Raw genomic sequence first — 8,034 nt, 5'->3', positions numbered from 1 at the left:
AGTGACTGATATGTCATCATGCAGCTCATGACTGTGTTAGAAAAGGTTTCTGGGTACGACTTTTGGACAAGTTATTTAAAAGAGGTCAGGTTCAGCTGCCTTTTCTCCTTACCTCCTGCACTTTGCTCTTCATCATTTGGCCTTTTTCTGGCTTACCGCCTGGAGGACAGATGGGATAAGCAGAAGAGGAGCAGCTAGATAACAACTGTGAGGGAAAAAAGTCATACGCTAAAAATGGCAGAGAAGGATGGAGACACCACCCCTGAATGATTTTCCTTGCAATTATTATTCCGTGAGGAAAACAATCGCTTATGTAGCTAAATTAACAAAATTGTTGAATATCTGTTACACAAAGCCAAAAGCAATGACTGACTTACTAACTATTCTCTGCATAGTTTGGGAGAAAATCAATACTTTAAATCTGTTAAATATACAATATATCTTAAACATAAATTGATAAAATTAATAAAACAACAACAAACCTGTGCTTTCCACCCCTCCACCTCTCCACTCCCCTTTTCATTTTTCACCCTTTGCAAATGAAAGTTTAATCACAGAAAGTAGTTTCAGTTTAGAACAAAGTTCAAGATTCCATAAAAACACAAACAACATTTTAATATATATTAAATAATTTAAATTTATCAATATGATACAAAGTTTCTAGCTAGAATGTATAGTGATAATCATACTGTTGAAGGAAAACTGGATTATGGTACTGATTCTCAGTTTAATTAATGTATACTATTAGGCAAGTTATTTTATGTCTCTAAACTTCCATTTCTTCATCTGTCAAATGCTAATACAATATTTATTTATTTTAAACTTTTATTTTAAGTTTAGAGGTACACGTTTAGGTTTGTTATATAGGTAACTTGTGTTATGGGAAGGTTTGTTGTACAGATTAGTTCATCACCCATGTATAAGTGTAGTATCCTTTAGTTACTATTTCCTTATCCTCTCACTCTTTCTACCCTCCACCCTCTGATAGGTGCTAGTGTGTATGTGTGTATCTATATGGTTTCATGTATCTATATGGTCTCATCATTTAGCACCCACTTATAAGTGAGAACATGCAGCATTTGATGTTCTGTCCCTGCCTTAGTTTGCTAAGGATAATGGCTTTCAGCTTCATCCATGTTCCTGCAAAGGTCATGATCTGATTCTTGCTTATGGCTGCATAGTATTCCATGGTGTATATGTATGTAGCACATTTTCTTTCTTCTGTCTACGATTATTGGGGCATTTAGGTTGATTCCATGTCTTTGCTATGGTGAATAGTGCTGCAATGAACATTCATGTGCATGTTTCTTTATGACAGAATGATTTATATTCCTTTGGGTATATACCTAGTAGTAGAATTGCTAGGTCAAATGCTATTTCCATTTTTAGGTCTTTGAGGAATTACCACACTGTATTCCACAATGGTTGAACTAACTTACACTCCCAGCAACAGTGTATAAGCATTCCTTTTACTCCACAACCTCACCAGCATCCCTTATTTTTTGACGTTTTATTAATAGTCATTCTGACAGGTGTGAAATGGTATCACATTGTGGCTTTGATTTGCATTTCTCTAATGATCAGTCATGTCGAATTTTTTTTCACGATTGTTGGCCGCATGTATGTCTTCTTTTGAAAAGTGTCTGTTCATGTCCTTTGCCCAGTTTTTAATGAGGTCGTTTGCTTTTTTCTTGCTAATACAGTATTTATGTCAGAAAGTTTTTATAATGATGACCATAATTCCATAATAAATGCTCAGTAACTGATGTATGTTTATTATTTGTTTCTCTTATGTCTTGAGGTATAGCTATTGTTAAAGAGAGAATCGCTGCTGTGGAACTGAGCTTCTTCCTGGGCATAGAGGATTGATTTGATATTTGTGTCATTTTCTCATTTTAAGGAGTTGATAATTCTTCACAAACAAAGACTATTATTTTCCAGTGGAGAATATTAAAATTTATTTTTATTCTGAGTAGGTTTTATTTGAGTACAATGCTACAAAAGGGTGGTACAAAGACACGGAGTATGTTTTCCTTAACTCTAAAATCTAGAGTAGGTATCAACATATGAATTTAGGAGAGGGAAAGACATAAATATTTAGTCCATAAAAGTAGGATTCTTTATGTATATTAGGAACTTCTCTCTGTGCACACTGAAATGAGATTTAAAATGTGGAAAGAAAGCAGAAATTTCCTCTATTTTTAGACACCTTCTACCTCCAATATTATGCAGATACAGGGAGTTTCTACCATATCACTGAAGTGTCCAGTCTCTCGCTTAATAGATGTTTAGAGGCAATTTTATTCACAGCTGCAATCATTTCATATTGTTGAATCAAAAATTCAGTGGTGAATTTTTAAACTTGGAAGTTCCTGTGGTGGCTTTCTGATACCTACTTAGTGGCTCCCCAGGTGTTCACCTCTCCGCTGGATCAGTTTTAAAAGATTCTGGGAACCCTTCTGGGGAGACCAAAGAAGACCATACTACAAGAATTCTCTCTCTGTATGACAAATTACAATGGATTCTTAAGCACCAAATTTCATGAGCTAAATTTTTTTGTGGTTGAATTATGTAGAGTGGTTTGGTTATCGCTATTGAACCCTCATGAAGAGTACCTGCAAACCAGAAAGGTATTTCAAATTCAATTTATGTATTTATTTTAAATGTTAAGGTCTTTCTTCTTCTCCATTTTCTCTACTCCTTATGTTTCTAGTTACTACTCCTTCAACTTCATGGTTCTGTTTTAAAAACATTGTTAAAACTATTTTTACATTAGTGGATGCTTTAAAAAAGCTTTGCATCTCTGTCCCTACACTCCTAATTCTCACATGCTGACTTTACCTATAAAAATGACTTTGTCTCTAACAAACAAACTTATCCTCACTCTAAAGTGACCCTGTCCAACATGTCCAGACACTTAGCAGGTGAAGATCATCATGAATTTACTGGAAGTAAATTAGAAATCCAGAAGCCTTTTATATTAAATATTGTCCTTGGTGATGAGAAGAGCCCATTTGTATCCATGAATAATAAACAATGTTCCCTCTGACATTCCATTCTCAAAAGTTTTAAAAATGTTCAATTCAAGAAATCAGGATTTTTCTTACATGTTTATGCTTATGTGCTCATTTCACCTTTGTTGGTCATGGCAGGTGTTGATCAAAAGGAAGAAAGGAAAGAAGAAAGAAAGGAATGATCAGTGTAAGAAAAGAACAGAAAAATATCTAGTGAGTAGAAAGATGGAAAAGGATATTTTCAATTACAGAAAGAGAAATATTGAATGCGGTATAAGAATAGCAAAACTGAACATGAAGAAGACATAGAGATAGATATAGATATAGATATCTATTAGCACCGAAGATGCATCTCTCCACTGACACCTTGTATTTGTAAAATTCCTCTTCCAAATTTTACACAGAGTAAGTCTGTGCAACGAGTAGAGTAAGAAGAAGTTATGCTGCGTAATTTACAAGTTAGGTTGTATACACTGAGCAGAGATTGTCGCTGGGCTCTTGCTTGCTTATGCTGTCATTCTCTTCCTCTTTCTTTCATCCCTCACTCTGGGTGAGGTCAGCATCTGTGTGGTGTGTATAGCCTATAAGGAGGCCCACCTCGCTGGGAACTGAAGCCTCTTTCTATCAGCCACAAGAATGGGTTTGAAAATAGAATGCCCAGTCTCTTCAGATGACTGCAGCCACGACGGACAACATGGTGGAAACTTCATGAGAGATGCTGAGCCACAACCACCCAGCTAAGTCATGTTCGCATTCCTAACTCTCAGAAACTGTGTGAAATAATAAGTGTTTAAATGTTTGTTGTTGTAAGCTCTGAAGTTTTGAAGTAATTTGTTACACAGCAATGCAGAGATAATACATGAATATATACATAGGTAAATTGATGTATATGTATATTGTGTGTATATATATTTACAGTTAACTTTGGTGAATGTTGCTGACTAAAATTAAATATAACAATTTAAAGTCAACATTGTTTCCGGTACATTATTGGAATAGCTTAGCAAAGTCCTTAAAGTAACTCAAAATATAAACTCCTTCTGCCATCTATTGGTGACTTGAATAACTTCTCAGATTATTTTGTAGTTTCATTCTTTTTAGGATGAGCTATATTTGAAATGTACACAGATATATTCTAAACTCTTGGATATTAGCTGTTTAATATTGACAAAAATTTTTTGTCATTCCTATTATCTCACTAGATAACCACTTATCCTAGAGAAAACATGTTTATTTTAATATAAAAAGTTCTTAAAAATCTTTTCTTGCTACATTATTTCTAAGCTTAAAGTGTCCTTTAATAAAATATTTAATATTATGCTTTTCAAATTTTATTTTAAAATTTTTCTAAATTCTTAATAAGAGCAAAACTTACTTTCAGCATATTTTTATTGTACAGTGCATTGTATTTTTTCACCTCATAGGCTCCCCATGGTATTCCCTGCTTCAACTGTCTTAACTGAGCAAAAGAAATAGGAGGTAATTAGCAACGCTCACACAAAATTCTATGCAAAATTATTTTCTTTCAGAACAACTAATCTGGTGCCACCTTATAAATGTTTACATTCCACTGTTTCAAATTACTGTAGGTTTTTGTGTTTTCCCCATACTTTATATCCTATATTACTTTTATTCTGTACATTATAACATTTAAAGTAATTTTGGAGTGTTAAATAATGATGACAATGAATACCTCAAAAAGAAGAAAGCAAGATATATTAGCTCAATAGAAATATATCAAATAGAAGGATAAACAGATTTATTGATATAGATCTCATTTGTAAAGATTAGAATTAAAAACTCTAAAAGCAGTAGTAAGTCCAACTCAGACAAACCAAATTTATTCTTTTGTTATACTGGTTTCTCCTGACTATAAATTGTTCTGTCCCGGTGGGTTAGTCATTATAGATAATTGGTTAGTGTGTTATTTCCATGCTGAGTAGAATAGTTATGTTACTAAAAGCATTTTTTTCCATAGGCAGTATATTGACACTTGCATAATTTAAGAAAAAAAAAGTGAATCTCATCAAACACCTGGTATTCATTAGTACTTTTCATCCACCTGGTATTCATTAGTACTTTTTATCCATGTATTTCCTGCTCAAAATTTTAATCACTTACTCCCTTCTATGTAGATGACACAAACAAAGCTCTCTTACATGAGAATTTATCTTCATAAGCCAAGATACAGCACAACACAGCACATTTATTTTCCTACTGTTTCCTTTTAATGTTGAAGATGAGACAGAGTTAGTGAAGTATTTACGAAAGAGTTGATTGAAAAGAAATTTATGAGAACACAACTACCATTATCTCATTTTGACTTACCTTTTCTGACATCTTATGGGAACTGTGACTGAAGCTGTCAAGAAAAAATTAACAAGGACTCAGGGGATAATTTCTTCATGTACAATTAGTGAGCAGTTTTCTTTAATGGCTCCTTTACAAGTAGGATAATATAGAAAATCATCTACAAAGGAAACTCTATTCTCTTGTTTATAATTAATTTTGACGTTGTTAGCAAATGTTTTCTTGAGACCATACTGACCTTACAAATTTGTGTATGAAAACCATGAAGAAAATATTTTTAAAGAGTTCATTCTAAAATCATTAGTAGCTGAATGACGCAATATTTTATAAAATTTTTCATGTTAAATCGAGATGTAAAGATAAATTACTACAGTGTACATTTAATTGAAAATTGTATAGAGTAAATTTACATAATCAGAAATTAATAGTAGTTATATCTGCATATTTTGCCATACTCCTTATATAGTTATTGAAATTTACTAACTACCTTGGTACCTGTAATGCATATATGCATTAAATATTTACAAACAATATTTTAGTTTACTGAATTGTTCATTATTATTGTGTTTTATTGACTCATGTATTTAGAATTTTTTAAAATTATAGGAATTACTGTTGATTGTGGAAGCTACAACTTTAATCTAACCCATATAAGTGTTTTCAAAGCTAATGCATCAGTGTTTTGAATACATGGCCCAGTATTGCTTAGTACCTGATGAGTCTGTTGAACTTCGTATATTCTTCAAAAAAACGGAATCTGGTGTCCTGTAGAAACAGACTCAGTCAAAACAAGGAGATTGAGAGGGTCTTTGAAATTATATCCACACATGAAGGAATGAAATACTGCCTGTGATCTTAAAATGACAGCAAAAAAGAAAAAGACATGCGAAATGGAAGAAAAAAGAAGACAACGAAAAAACACTCATATTTAGAAAGGGGCAATGAAAAAAAGATATTCCCAAATATATTGGTGTAACCTATAGCATTTTGTGAATCCTAGAGGGTAAGGATTTGTTAAGTGAGTAAAAGGACCAAAGAATGTCCTTGGAATCAGTTTAGGAACTGAGTCCTTTGGAAATGGACTGGGTTTCTTGGCACTTGCTTGTTCATTCTCTTCTTCATTTGTTCATTCAGTAATCAGGTATTTAGCGCTTTCTGTATACTGAAAACTGTTCTAGACATTGAGTAGTTTTCAGTGAACAAAATGAGATAAACACTTGCCTTCACTGAGCTTTCAGTTTATCCTAGTGTCTTTGATGCTGCAAGAGTTTCACTTATCAGGTATGATTAAATGTTTACACTAAGAAAAGTAATGAAGAAGAATTTCCCTAAGGTTGTCAGAGTAGAGACATTATCATCACAACAATCTACTCCTGACTGGTATTTGAAGATTCACTTCCAAATGGGTTAGTTACATTAATTGCAATACTTTGTTTTATTATTTTGGAATTTCTGATAATGCAGCTCCTTTGGTAAATGGCTTATCAATTCAGTTTGGGGTCTCTCTTGGTGTAAGTCATCTTCAAACAGACTGCTCCCCAAATCACCAAATCTGATACATTTTACTGGGTTTCTGTTGCCCATTATTTTTCTCTTGGTGAAAGCATTAATCTCAGCACAGAAAGAGTAATGGCTTTCAGTATTGGAGATGTAACTTTCGTCATAATCTTGAAAAGTTACTCTGTCCATGGTACATAAGAATTCCAACCTCAAAGTGGAGGAATCTTCACATTGGGGAAATAGAGAGAGATCCATTGCAGATATTTTGAAAAGACCTAGGGGTATATGTTCCCCTGTTGTCCAAGCCTACTCCCATGTCCCCATTTCCCTTACCTAAGGACAAGGTCAGAAAGAGGCCAGCAAATTCCCTATTCTTTAATTTGTAATTTTTTTAGTTGAGATTAGAACTGTATCCCCTGAAACTAGACATATAGGTAAGCATCTCTGCTGCAAAATGACTGAGACCTCCTCTTATTGCAAAATAATACCAAATGATATGGACTGAATGTTTTTGCACCTCCAAAATTTGTATGTTGAAGCCTAATCCCTAATGCAATGGAATTTGGAGGTGGGAGCTTTGGGAAGTGATTAGGTCAGGGCCCTAATGAATGGGATTAGCACCTTTTGAAGAAGAGGCACAGAGAGCTTGCTTCATGAATAGGATCAATACATTTAAAAGAAGAGACATGGCGCTCACTTCCTGTCTCTGTTCTTTGCCATGTGAGGGTGCAAGAAGAAGACAGCCATCTGCAAACCAGGAAGTGGGCCCTCACTGGACACTAAATCTGCCAGCACATTGATCTTGGACTTCCCAGCCTCCAGAACTGTGAATGTTTCTTGTTTAAGTCACACGATCTCTGGTAAACTGTTATACCAGACAGAACTAAGACAATAATTGTAATGCATCCTATCTGTAACTTCTTCACTCTTCCTTATAAAATCTAAGATAAAACCTCTTTGCTGAGATACTGTGATTTTTTAATTTAATGGACTCTCCCTATTGCAATAACCTCTCTGAAATAAATTTCATTACCTAGCTGATTTTTGTATTTGAAAAGATACTTAAACAGAGCTTTATTAGCCTACAGAAGCTGTGGATACTAGTTAAAATAATCTTTTAGTACTAAATGTATTGTACACCAATAATCACATTTTTCCTTGTGGAACTCCAAGAATGATGAGGTGCACCTGACCCAATGAGGTGATCTGC

The sequence above is a fragment of the Papio anubis genome, chromosome 3 (assembly GCF_008728515.1).
Source record: "Papio anubis isolate 15944 chromosome 3, Panubis1.0, whole genome shotgun sequence".
In the NCBI taxonomy this organism is placed as follows: domain Eukaryota; kingdom Metazoa; phylum Chordata; class Mammalia; order Primates; family Cercopithecidae; genus Papio; species Papio anubis.
Note: the sequence above shows the minus strand (reverse complement) of the source record.